This window comes from Syzygium oleosum, unplaced genomic scaffold, assembly GCF_021117445.2.
Source record: "Syzygium oleosum isolate NSW1041296 unplaced genomic scaffold, Sole_v2.1 Sole_v2.11, whole genome shotgun sequence".
NCBI classification, from domain to species: domain Eukaryota; kingdom Viridiplantae; phylum Streptophyta; class Magnoliopsida; order Myrtales; family Myrtaceae; genus Syzygium; species Syzygium oleosum.
In genome coordinates, this window is record NW_026607495.1 from 4,232,125 (window position 1) to 4,246,728 (window position 14,604).

Below are 14,604 nucleotides of genomic sequence, written 5' to 3' on the forward strand. Positions count from 1 at the left end.
TATTTATAGGCCCCTCTTCAACTTGCTCACCAAGATTTGACTAACTTGCTCACCATGTTCTTACTTTCTAGAACCCTCTTTCTTGTCTCTCGGCTCCCTCTCGATTTACCCCTTCGTGTGACCTCCAATTAAAGCTTAGCATAGGTCATTTGAAAGCTCAGAATGAACTCATTAAATCACCAGAAGACATCATGTTGAGATTCCAACGTTCTCATATAGAAAATGATGAATCTTCAAAATCTGGCAAAATCGACAGTTTTTGCACTGTTCTAGAAATCAGGCTTAAAAACATACTAAATGAACTCCGAAAATTCCCAAATTTGAATATGTCATAAAAAAGACCTTAAAAAACATTTTCCATGAGAACATGAAATCTGAATCTTTCTTTAACTATAACTTTTAGGAGCTCAAAGACAGACTAAAATTTGTTTTCCGGAACAGAATCTTTGCTTATTAAAGTAAGCTCTTTTCAGAATCCAAATTATCTCAAAAAATTCCCAAATTTGTATATATTGTATAGAAATAAGTTCTCAACAACTTTTGTGAAGGAAGTATGTTCAAATTCGGCCCAGAAAAATTTGTAGAAAATCAAGAAAGTGTGAACATCACAGAAATACCCATTCTGAGCAGTTTTATACGGTCATAAATTAGGCTATCGTACTGCTCATATCAAGTCCAAAAATTATGAAATTAAATTATGTAAAACTTCAAGATGTTTGGAGAAACTTTTAAGAAGGAAGTGTTTGGAAATTCGGATAAAAAAAGTCTTCATAAAAATAACAAAATGAAAGGGGTACAGAGGATCCGAATCTGGGTTTTCCAGAACAAGAGTAAAATTGACTCCGATTGGAAAACCACCAAACGTAAATCATAACCATTTCCCAAGGACTGAAATTGAGGATGCTACATTAAGTTCATTCGATAAGGATAATTTTGGAAAATTCTGGCTACTTTCAATCTTGGAGATAAAGCCATGATAAGATTTGAGGACAAATCTTCACTACTTGGGGCGATTGATGCGGATGCCTCAGGCTTTGTCGATCAACTCATCCAAGTTTGAAGATGTTAATTCCACATGCTAGTTATCAATATGCAAGAATGGTTGTCGATTGACTGCCAAGCTATCAATGAAAGAGTTAATGATTCTTCCTTGCAATTAGGTTTTAAGTAGGGGTGAGCATGGTCCGGGTTGGGCCGGTCCACCCCCTAACCCTAGGACCAACCCGCACAGTGTTGGTCCTCAATTTTGGGACCGAGGACCGCCCGTCGGTTCCATGGACCCGCCCGGGAACCGGACCGCCGGTCCGGTCCGGTTCCCGGGCGGGTCCATGGAACCGGTCCCACCAAGTTTTCCTTGACAAATAAAAAAAAATATGTGGACCAACATCGGATCAATGGAACAAAAAGAAAAGAACATAACTTTCCATACAATTCCTATACTATGATCGGTTCTATTAACCACATCATCCATAAATCAAGTGGGTACCCATCAAATGAGTGTCCAGAGATAAGAGAGCAGAGAGTTATGAGTGTCTAGTTACGTTTTTTTTTTTTTTTTTTGGTCAGATTTTTTTAATTAAAATTTTAAAAAATAAATATATTATTATTATATTACCGGTCCGGTCCGGGTGGGCGGGTGGGCGGTTCCACACCGGGAACCGGGAACCGGACCGATACCCACCGGTTCCAAAAAATTGGAACCGGGAACCGGACCGGTCCCCTTGGGAACCACCGGTTCCGGTCCGGTCCCGGGCGGTCCTGGGCGGTCCTGGGCGGTCCTGGGTTTTTTGCACACCCCTAGTTTTAAGTCACCGATTCACCAAACTAGTAGCACATTTCAAAGCTAACCAATAATATATTGATGGGAGGCTGTTTTGAGCAATTCCCTAGATATTTGTTGATCTCTTAATATGGTTTTCTCATCAAGATTGGTGGATGAATTTTGGAAGATGAATCGCAATGCCGAAAAGTCAAGATTTCAAGTTTCTATATCATTAATGCATTTTCTAGTTCCTAGGTCTTTAATTGTTTTCTAATTCCTATATCTTTACATATTTGTCTAGTCCCCATGTCTTTAATGTTTGTATATTTCCTAAGTCCTAGTTACTCTATATAAAGAGGCAAAATCTCAAATGTAAATAAGTCAATTTTGAATATTGTGAATAAATGAGATTTGTCTCAATGTGAGCAAATATTTATCCCCGATTTCTATATCCTTGGAAAGTATATTCTTCCTTGGTAGTGAGTCAAGAAGAGCTGTATCCAAGGCTAATGATTTTTCTATAAGCCTTGGTGGTGAGCTTCTCCTATCATGAAGTACCGTATCCTTAGCAGGTGGCTCGTCCTATAAGCCTTGGTGGTAAAACTTCATCAATCTCAATCTTGATCCTTGACTGGTGGCGCTTCCCGTGTGCCTTGGTCCCGATTATTTTCTATCCTTCATTTGCATTTACCCATCGACTTCCATTCCATGCACTCTGATCTATTATGCTTCCATCAATAATCACTTAAAACATCATTCACCCATGCCGTAACCGCATTAGATGCCAAAGATAGTCAGACATTGACTGATCTAGTTTGTTAACAGCATTCTGAAAAGTGTTAGTCCAATTTCCTTGGCCACACAACGATTAGTAAAGCATCATCCTAGAGAGAGCCAAATCTCCCAAGATGTCCAAAGGTCATGAACTTCATGGAAAACTTCGACTGTGAGGGTTGAGTTGATCAAACTACGAACACATTGATTTGTCTTGATCCAGGTGAAATAGGAGGCATTGACCACCACATTGCCATAGCCATTCTGATCATTGATAAGCTTTAGCAGACATGGAAAAAACCCATCCACATAGCTCAGCAGATCGTTGCATATTAAAATAAGTTCAAATTGATATTTCCATTAAAGGTAATTGCTTACATCAAGTTTGATAGAGACGAGACTTGTGATGTTGGGAAAAACAAGAGACAGCAAGATTGATGGCACAGCCTTAATTTGAGTAGTAGCTGAAATTGGAGGAGCAAAGAAGAGGGAAGAAGAGGTGAAATTGGGTGCAATGTTGTTGAGAGGTGATGGGAAATTGGGATTAACAGAAAGAGAAGATAATGGGTAAAGAGATCATAGAGAAAAAGAAAATATTGGAGATATATTGGACATTGTTGAGATGGAAATTGGAGCAAGGGAAGTGTGGATTTAGGGTAGAGATGTTGAAGAATTGGATGCGTTTTCCTGCATTAATACCATGTTGACATAGAGTCAAAGAGAAATAACGACAAAGTATTTATGGTGGCTCCACTCCAAAAAAGGTTGCGTAATATGTATTTATAGGAGTGATAAATTACAGTCAAGGTATAGATAGAAATATAATTACAGAAAAATCTCATAATACATATAAATTACACATTAATATTATGCAGAGAGAAAAGAGGCCAAAGAGATGTTCAAGATCGGGACCGTCTGTTCTCACACCTTTTGATCTCTCTGCAAAAGCAGGTATGTGGAGACCAAAGTCCTGGACAGTGTCACCTCCATCGACTGCCCAGGATTGGAGTGTGAGGGTGTCATACAGACTAATTCCTGAAGGCAAATCCTTTCTGAGAATGTTCTCTACATGTGGGATAAATCGTTTTGCAAGGCGACGTTTCTCGACTCGCAGAAGTTCTATTGCCCTTTCAAGAACTGCTCAGCCCTTTTGATCAAGGACTATGATCGTGGGCAGGTGATTAGATAGAGTGAGTGCCCATATTGCCATAGGTTGTTCTGTGCCGAGTTTTGCATGCCGTGGCACATTGGCGTGTCTTGCGAGGAGTTTTGGTCACTGAATGAGGCTGAGAGAGGGAGTGAGAATCTCATTGTGAGAGAGCTTGAAAAGGAAAAGAAATGGGGGAGATGCCCCAAATGCAAATTTTATGTGGACGTGCTCACATCAGTTGCAGGTTTGTGATACGTTCACTGAAGAGAATCACTTGCTAGCGAATCATTTATCAAGATAAATCAAGGGACTTGACACATTGCGGCTTCTTTGTTGAGATTTTTCTGAAAACCTATAGATGTCACAGAGTTGTTGCTCGTGTGTTATTCACGAAACAGAAATTACAGGGGATCGTCAATTTTTGAGAGGAATTATAGTCGAGGGCTTTCGGAATTTAAAGGACATAAAAGGCGAATGAACTAATGATAATGAAATTCAAGTACAACGTCAAAGCGTATTTCATTAAATTTTAGTGGTTAAAGTACTCTTGAATACAGCGTGAAAGCTGCATGACTAGGCAATGGTCAGTATGTAGTTTGATAGTTAAGCATAAGACGTTTTAATATATCATCAAGCTTTATCAGTGATTGTCAAAGGCACACTCTCTTTAAGTAAGAAGCACTGTGGCCACTTTGCTTAATCCTGTTGATGACTGGTACTGAAAATCGTGGTGGTCAGTGTTTTATTATGAACCATTCGGCAAATTTAGTGGTACCTTAGTTTGTGAATGATCAATTGTTCATAACTTTTCTACATTTTGTGGGCTATCTGGTTGTTCCTCGGTTGCTTGCAACTGCAGGTGCCAGTTTCAGTTTTGCTATAGATGTGGATCAGAGTGGACTCATTTCCATGGTGGTTGCACAAGAAACTGACAAGCAAAAGGCACAGGAAAGAAGGCCTATCCATGTAGTATGATCAGCTGTCATGCCCCGAACCCCCGTCGAGCCCGCGACATCCTGCCTCCGGTCGAACAGTTGCGACGTCCCAGGTTATCGCCGACCTCAACTAAACATCAGAGATTTAATTGAGCAAACGAAAACCATAAAACACCCGGACAAAGTTAAACTGGGGAGAATTGGGAGAATATACATTTTCATTTCTTGTTCAACTTATTCCACCATATATACAATAAAACAAACCTCTGTCTACCAGTGCACACTTTACTGAAACTACCAAAATCAAAAAGGGGTCGATGACCTAACGTTCAACCTCAAAAATGGTTCTCATCCAAGGCAAGCTTTCCCACTTCTACAAACACGGTCGTCGTGTGTCTTATCCAGGTCATCCCGTCACCCATCGGAAACTCAGCTACCTCATACTCCGTATGCACTGGTACTCCAAAACGTACTGGTGGCGGTGGTGGAGGGTTCATCGCTCAGGTCGGGGTTCTGAAAATTGTTGGTTTACACAACCATGAGATTATATCTCAGCAAGTACACCCCTAAACCCAACCTAGGCTATCACGTACCTCCAGAGAATTACAAAGCACATTCACACGCGCCAAATCTTCAAACAACAGGCATATTACACACAATCACACGCATATGCAATTTCCCCACGTAGTGCGTTCCTTTCATTCTCATCATCACTTTCCACATTCCTCGCCAGTGACCCGCGTAGACGTACACGCCTTAGGTACACTGCGACCATTCACCACATCCGGCCCGCGTACCTGTTCGCGCCTTAAGCCCCAATCGCGACCTGAGCATCACACGCCCTAAGCCCGATCCCAACTCAGCCCGCGCCAAATGCGACAGGCCTACATGATTGGAACCCGAGCTTATAATGCCTCGGTCCAATCCCGGTCTCACCCGAGCTGATCGTGCCTCGGACCGATTCTCATTCTTGCTTTTTCAAGCCTCAGCCTGTGCCAAATGCAACAGACCTACGTGATCGCGGCCCGAGTTTATGATACTCGGCCCGATCCCAAACTCGCACTTTCGCACTTTCACACACTTTCCCACCATCACTTGCCACACCACAACTTCTCCTTACTCATGCACATACTCAACATGTATGTACCATACACAACTGGCCAATCACACGTGGCCCGTGCATGCATCAATTACACACAACCCATACTCACTCAGCATTCAACATGGCCAATGATAATAATTAAAATAATCTGGCACGCGTGCACCCAATAATCATAATTAAATCAACCAATTGCACAATCACACATTCAATTCCACTATCCCAACTCAATTATATTCCAAACGCACAATAAACACAGAAATTGCTATTTTTCTCTAACCAAACGACGTCAAATCGATTCCGGTCCTTCACAGGACTTTCTCACCATAATTTATTGGTTCTAAAAATCCAACTTGCGTCCCGATTGGCCCATCACGGCCCCATGAACAGTAGATCACAGCCACCGTTATTTTCTAATTTCCAATAATTAATGCCCGAATTAAATCCCAAGGCCCGCCATAAAATTTCCACTACCAATTCATACAATTCCGCACCTAACTTTATACAGATTTCGCCCAAAATCGCCCGTCGATACCCGAAGTCCCAAATCGGGTTTAGAGCGCAACTTACCTGCGTTCTAGACTATCGCGGCTAGAACGGAAAGCGGCGGCACTAAATCGGACACGGCGGGGACGGCGGCAAAGCTCGGCAATGGCGATCGGCTTGCGGCGGCGGTCCGGCTCTCTGGTTGTGGCTCACGGCCACTTGAAAGAGAGAGGAAAAGAGAGAGAAACGGTGGCTGGTGGTGGCGGTTTGGGGCTGGTACGGCGGTGAGCGGCGGCTAGAGGGCGGTCTGGGTGGTGGTGGCGAGCGGCGGCGCCGGCGTGGCTTCACGGTGGAAGAGGAAGAAGTTCACGGTGGGGGAAAATTTCACGGGGGAGAGAGAGAACCGAATGGGGGAATGAGAGAGAGGAGAGAGAGAGTCTACGGTGTGGGGGGGGGGAACTCACGGCAAGGGGAAAAGAGAGGAATGAGGAGAGAGAGTCTTATCTAGACTTAAATAGGAACTTTGACCCAAAAATATCTAAAGCAAAAATGACCAAAATGCCCCTTGCCCAAAACTAACCTTTTATAAATCGTTAAGGGCAAAATCGAATTTTTCCGAAGAATTTGAGCGCACCAAAAATTGACACGTGTCACGTGCAACGTCGTCCTAATGTTCCGGCATGACTTTCTAATTTTCCGGTGTCCAATTTGGGCAAAAATTCAATAATTAAATTATATTAAACGCATCTCGAGCTTTTCTCGAGCTAACGGGCGGCTTGCTGGAGAAATTCGCGAAATCGACTTATGACTGAGACTAAATCGAGTCACGTGCAAGTCCGTTCGGTGTGTGACGAGCTCGGTTGTCATTAAAATCGCGAAGATCAATCACTTGATCCGAGGGGTACGATCGTTCGGTATAATTTCAGAATCATTCGTCAAGTCGTTTCGTGGTCCAACGGAATCACCCGCGATCCACTACTAGGACAGTGGCGAACTGACTCCTAACTATCCTTGGATCGGCCAACAGTGGCTCAAAATATCACTTACGCGATTTAATGGTCGAAATCCATTCACGACCGAATTTTCTTTAGTCGCGCGAATTTAATTCTCCTATTAGCCTTTCCCTAATGGTTAGCATTCCTAGGAATGATCAGTACCGGATGAGAACTTACTACGAGCACATTTCATAAAACTCAGTTATTTCATAATTTCCAATTGGCGGAAATTTCGGAATGTCACGTCAGCTGCATCTGAATTTATTGTTGATAAGAACTCATGGTAAAGTAAAAAACATACAGTATATGAATAAACCTGCTCTTATGTTTTTTCCAGGTTTGGTTGTTCATGTGTGAGCGCCTGGCCACCGGTCAATCTTTTTTTACAAGAATATCACTGAAAGATCATTTAATACAAGAATACTACTCATTCAATACAATTCCATATGTTTCTAGAATGGTTTCCCACTTCAATCTTGTGGCTTGTTTGAATATTTCCTTATTATCATCAAAATAGACCATGCCTTATGCTTTTTAAGAGTTTATTTTGTTGCTATAAATGTTTGTATGAACACAAAGTAGACTCATTTGCTCTTCCTTGAAGCAATAGAAATAAATGAGAGTATGAACACTTCGCTGATGTTCCTAGGATCTGCCATTGCATCCGAGCATTGACAAGAATTGCGCTATCTTTAAAACTTTTGGATCATTTTTTTCCTTGTGTCAGGGTTTGAACGACGGTCTTTCCAGCCCCGCCTCAACATCTAGTCTCCAATATACATTGTTTGTACTGGTTTTAAGTCTTTTACTCATTGAACGAAAATACTCTTTTTGCATTCACTAAAATGTACCCAAGAATAAACATTAGATAATAGCTACTCCTTTCAGCAGAAGTTGCTGAGCTTACACGTTTTGTTGACTGGTTGGTTAAAAACAACAAAACTTTCTTTGACTACTATATACAATTTCACACTGGTAATTGCTTATGCCTCCCCTTTTCACCAAGTCATATTGTTTATACCTTTTGTTGACTACTTTGCATTCTACCCCAATCTCAGCAGAACAACTTTACTGATGTCGTGTTAAAGGCTCTAGCCCAAAATTACTTATAATCTATTATATATGTATAACATCAGTCAAGGAGATCAAGAATTTAAATTAAACATAGTTTGATACTTGAAGGCAGTATGAAAGATGTTGAAATTTGGCTCAAGTGTCACAGGTTCCATGCCAAATGCTTATGATATTCGATGGATGAAGGTACAAATATGTTGGAAACAAATGGTGTAGGCTGGCCTTTAAGAGAAGTAATCAGATCGCTTTTTCATTTTTCAACACTAGAACGCTTCTGGGTGAAGCTAAGACTTTTCTTTTCCTCCTTACAGCTTTAATCCTTTTCATTTTAGCCTTCTTATGACCTATACGAATTAAAAATCACAGTGCTTGTTTGAATAACAGGAGATGAGTTATGGTTCAAGTACCCGCCTTCAACCCATTAAGTTTTTACTTATACATGAATTATGTTCATTGCGACTTCCTGACCTCTCGAGGTCTATAGTACCATCAAAGTTTACGTTTAGTGTAAGTCGACGGATTATGAAAGACAATCGTACAACTAGACTATGAAAATTGTAGAAACGGCTGTCTACGAGCCTGATTGATTTCTGCAAGAATTGATTCTAGCCGAACATGCCTAACGTGAAGAAAAGGACAGTCACCCTTTCTCATCCAAATCATGGTGAGGGACCAAGTGCCCAATACACGAATGTTTTAGACATTCTCTCGGGTGTAATTTGTTTTTAATTGTTATAACGACGCTTGTACGTGTAATTTTTTGAAAATTTGAAGACGTACTTGTATTTTTTTTTTTGGTTAAAAAAGACGTACTTGTATTCCTTCTTGGTTAATTGAATAATCGCTTTTAAATACGTTTCCTTTTAAAATAAAATAAAAACTATATATAGGTTCTAGGTCTTATGACCACCCATATTTTAATTGCGAGGATTAATTGTGTAATTTCTTTTAATACCTTAGCAAATTGAAGGTCTTAAAGTCCGTTGAGAAGTCGTAATAACTGCGTAAGAAATGGGTTTGGTCAAATAGACAAAGGACATGTAGCTCATTTGCATGCTAAAGCATTGGCTAGTGGACGCGTAGGGAAGATTACTTAATCAATATCAAACTTGTTCTATACATACCGATTTAGTCACAAATTTTTTAATTTTTAATTTAGTTAAAAATCTTTGCATAAAACTCCAATAGTCCTTCGGCCAATTTTCTTAAGAAATTGCTAATGTGACCATCCAGTTATCACCGTCTTATGCATCATACCGGCGATTTAACATGGACAAATTTACTCCAAACAACATCGTTTCGAGTAACTTTTTGAATTTTGTGGGTTTCTTCTTTTTGTTTTTTCTTTTTCCGTTCATCTTCTTTTTTCTTTTACTATCCATCTTTTTTGTTTCTTTCTTTTTTATTAGATCTTGCATATCATATCCAAATAATGCGTAACAAGAAAGAAAAATCCTCTTAGCTCTCTTTAGATCAATTGTCCACAGCTCTGCCCCCTTATCAAGAGCTGTTAATGTGACATCCTGAATTTTATCCATTTGGGATTTATGAAATATTTGGTTTTATGAACGTACTCGTAGTTAGTTCTCGCCCGGAATTGATCATTTCTGGGATACTAACCTTTAGGGAAAGGCTAATTAGGGATTTAAATTCGTGACGACTAAGAGAAAATCCGATCGTGAATTGATTTTCGACCATAAAATTGCCGATGTGACATTTTGAGCCACTGTTGGCCGATCCAGGAATAGCCAGGGGTCAGTTCGCTACTGTCATAGTAGTAGATCACGGGTGATTCCGCTGAACCACGAAATGAATTGACGAATGATCCTGAACCTATACCAAACGATCGTGCTCCTCGGATCTAGCGGTCGATCCTCGCGATTTAAATGACAACCGAAATTGTCACGAACCGAATGAACTTGAACGTGACTCGATTTATTATCAGTCACGGGTCGAATATGCAAATTTCCCCAAAAAGCCGCCCGTTAGTTTGAGAAACGCTCGAGTTGCGTTTGATAAAATTTAATTATTTAATTGAGCCCAAATTGGACATCAGAAAATTAGGAAGTCACAATGGGACGTTAGGACGACGTTGTGGTTGGAACGTACAGCTTCGGATTTTCCCGTATCCTTCAGAAAAATTCGATTTTGATGAGAAATGAGGAAAGGACCGTTTTACCCCTAGGGAATTATTAAGGGCAAGTTTTAAGAGGGAAGGGCATTTTGGTCATTTTGCCCTGGATTTGGAAAATGACAATTTTACCCTTGGACTTTTTGTGAAATTCCCAAATTGCCCTTGGATATTTTGGAAAAGATTCGATCTCGGCCGTTGGTTTCAAGATAAGATCGAATCTGGGCCGTCGGTTGGATTTGTGAGAGAGGGGTAAGATTGTAATTTGCCACTTTGGTCAAAACTGGACTAATTTAGTCCAAGTTCTCTCTCTCTCTCTCTCTCTCTCTCTCTCTCTCTCTCTCTCTCTCTCTCTCTCTCTCTCCTCATTCTCTCTCTCTAACTCTCGGCCCCATCTCTCTCTCCCCTCCCGATCGTCCTCCTCCCTCTTGGCCGTACGCCGATCGCCGCTGCGCCACCGCCGCCGGCCACCGCCCATCGCCGCCGCACCGCCTCACCGTCCTCACGCCACCACCACCACCCCACGCCATCCCCTCTCCCTCCCGGCTCTCTCTTGTGTGGCCGTGGGTCACGGCCAAGGAAGCCGCGCCGCCGCCGCATGCAGCCGATCGCCTCCGAGCCGCGCCGCCGTTCGCCGCCGTCCCCGCCGATCACCGTCGCTTTCCGCTCTAGCCGCGTTAATCTAGAGTTTGGTAAGTTGCACCCTAAACCTTATTCAGGACGTCGGGTATCGACGGACAATTTTAAGGTGGATTCGGGTTTTTATCGATGCAGATTAGCACGGTTTAGGAGCAGAAATGATTAGCGGGCCATAGGATTTAATTTGGGAAATTTTGGTGAGAATTTGAGGTCAAAAGTGGGCTGTGGGTAGCTGAATTGAGTGTTGTGGTGTCGTGCTCGGTACGTAAATTGGATATTTGGATTCGGCAATTAAGTGTGAGAAAATGTCGTGAAGGACCGGAATCGATTCGCCGAAGTTTGGAGGTGGAAAAATGAGAAATCGTATGTAGATTGCGTGTTTATGATACGGCTGAATTGTGGTGATGAAATTGGGTGCATTTGTGTGCAATTGATTGATTTAAAAATGCTTATTATGTGCATACTCAAGCCAGATCGAATTAATTGTCAAATTAGCCATGTTGAATGCTTGTTGAGTATGAAAAATGTATGTGAATTGTTGTGTGCACAGGCCGCGTGTGATTGGCCAATTGATTGGCAAGTGAGTGTGGAGCATGTAAATGAGAAAAAGATCGTGTGTGGAATGGCATGTGTGGCCGTGGAAATCCCTGAGGCGGTATCACTACGCGGGGATATTTCCGTCCGGAGGCGATACTACTACGCGGGACGATGCCCGGTATTACCGGAGGACGGCTAACCTGAGGCGGTACCATTACGCGGGTTGTGTCGTAGGTGGTGGGTGTTGAGCCTGAGGCGGTACCACTACGCGGGCAAGATACACAGCCTGAGGCGGTATCATTACGCGGGCCTTGGAGTGTTGTGATGAGTTGGTCGCAGTGAACCTAAGGCGGTACCATTACGCGGGTCACTGGCGAGTGATGTGGAAAAGATGTGGTGAAATCGGAATGATTGCGTGAAATGAGATTTGAACATGCATGTGACTGCATATGGTGTGATTATGACTAACGTGCAGGTTGCACGCAGGATAGACCCAGGTGAGAATAAATGATGTGCTTGCTATGTGATGACTGTGTGTGTGATTGTGTTTTGTGATTGTCTAGAGGTACGTGATAGCCTAGGTGGAGTTTAGGGTTGTACTTACTGAGATGTAATCTAACGGTTGTTTTAACCAAACATTTCAGAACCCCGGCAGGAATAATGAATCCTCCGCCGCCGCCACCTAAGCGTTTTGGAGTATCGATGCACACCGAACATGAAGTTTTAGAGTTTCCCATGGCTGACCATATGACCTGGATTAAACACATTACCGTAATTTTTGTAGATGTAGGACTACCTTTGTGGGAGCCCCACACATACACCGCTTGGTTCTTCAGGGACGGGATAGATGAGTTTAGTCCCGTCCACGGATTTGACGTCCCCTTTGATGGAGTTGGGGATTGGGATCCGTCTGCTATACCCCCTCCCGACGGCAAGTTGACTAGTGCGGAAACTAGTCTGGCGCAGTCTGGACTGCATCCAGCGCCTGCGGCACCGGGATCTTCAGGGGCTGAGCACGAGCCGGAGTCAGAAAAGTTTTTAGCGGGAGATGATCCGATGGATGTGGATCTTGAGCCGATCCCAGAGGAGGGACCAGAAGAGGAGGAACCCGAGGCGAAACCTGTGAATGAGCATGTTGAACCTGAGGGAGAACCAGTGTACATTCCCCCGTACGAACAGTGGATTGACCCTGAGTTTGTACCATAGTACGGGTCTGATGAGGAGACCGAATCGGAGGGGTAGGTCGAGGCCCCAGCAGAGTCGGGTGATATAAATCACCCAATCGAGATTGAGGCCGAGCCGGAGTCCTCGGAGGAGCAGACCGTCCAGGAGGACTCAGATTCGGATGATAAGGAGTCTGATTCAGAGTGGGCGCCGAGTAAGGGGCGTAGGGGCTAGCGTAGGGGTTGGAATTAGACCTTTTTGGAGGTGTACCATTTTTGAGAATAGGACATCCAGGTCATCGGTCCTTTTTGATATCGGTGGTTGTAGTACGGTGTGTATATATATATTGGCGGTTTGTAGTTTGGTGTGTTTTTATATTCTGGAAGAGGTGGTTTTGTAAATTGTGAATATTGTATAAGTCGATAATGAGAAATGGATATGTGCATTCTCCCTATTCTCCCCAGTTTTAATTGTCCGGGTATTTGTGGTTTCCGCTGATCGTTCAAAAGCTCTGATATCGTTAATTGAGGTCGGTGATACCCTAGGACGTCGCTTATATCGACCAGAGAAGTGAGTCACGGCCTCGATGAGGTTCGGGGCATGACAGTTAAATAATGCCTTTAGTTTGAGCCGGTATATGATATGTCTATTTTGAATTCTATTGAGGCCATGAGAAGTGGACATAGATCAACAGTCAAGTTTCACCGCATATTAGTTGAAGCCATTAGATGAGATTCTTGTTCTTATCTATTTTTTCTTGTTAAAGCACAAGAGGAGTAGATAAGAATATCTTCTTCTGTCTAAAAAAGAGCAACTACCATAAAAAAACTGCAAACTATGCATATCATGACACAAATACTTCAAAAAAAAAATTCACAAAAAACCCTAAATTTGCCTATTGTAACACAAATATCTCCAACTTTTTTTGTGTCGTGAAAATACCTAAACTTATACTCTTGTGACATATATACACTCTATTTATGTTTCATCCAAGGCATATATACACACCGGTATAAGTTTGGAGTTTTTTATGAGTATTTCTGTCACAATGGGCAAGTTTAGGATTTTTAGTGACAGAACAAAAACTCAAGATAGTTGTGTCACAATAGGCATAATTTGGAGTTTTTTGCGGTATTAACCCTTAAAAAAATTAGGCAAGTGGAAATCGTACTATTTCTAGATTGGTCAAAGCTGATTTATTGACTCACACATATAAATAAGCTGCGTGTGAAGTTTCTTCGGAGAACCTACATAGAACTTTGGCGAAGAGTTCTTTGAACACCCGTACGGGAGATTTGTGCCGTGACTTTACATTCAAATTAAGTTGTTTATTTATTCGTAAACATTTGGATTTGGGTGTAATCTAGGTGTGGAAAACACTTGAGTGGATGAGCGATCCAATTATAGTAAAATATTTGCAGCTAGGTCTTCCTATAGAGTAGGTACCGACACTTGGGCCGAATCACGTAAATCTTTAGTGTCATTATTGTTCCTCATTTATTTCTCTATTGATTTCATGTGGATTTAAATTTGTAATATCCTATCAATTTTCGCACTAATATTGCAATAGGAACCATGGCCTTCTTCGCCTCCATACTCCCCAAAATCGAAGAGCTCGGCCTCGTGCTCCTCTCCCAAATCACCCCCACACGCATTCTCATGCTTCGAATCAGATGGTTTGTCGAGCTTGAATCTAACATTCTCAATGTTGCAGATCATCCTCCAAAGCCAAAGTCCCTGAAGCTTCTCAAAGGCTTGCCGTTGAACAAATCTGGCCTAGGTTCTCCGGATTCAAAAAAATTTACCATGGAATGTGCTCGCCAGGGATGCCCGTCGCACGGGGCTGCGAACGCTGGTG

The 14,604-nt window shown here is 42.2% G+C and overlaps 1 pseudogene; it reads left to right on the forward strand.

Annotated features, from left to right (window-relative positions):
• Positions 1-3,099: 3,099 nt before the first annotated feature.
• LOC130139356 (uncharacterized) lies at positions 3,100-4,661 on the forward strand (annotated as a pseudogene).
• The last annotated feature ends 9,943 nt before the right edge of the window (positions 4,662-14,604 follow it).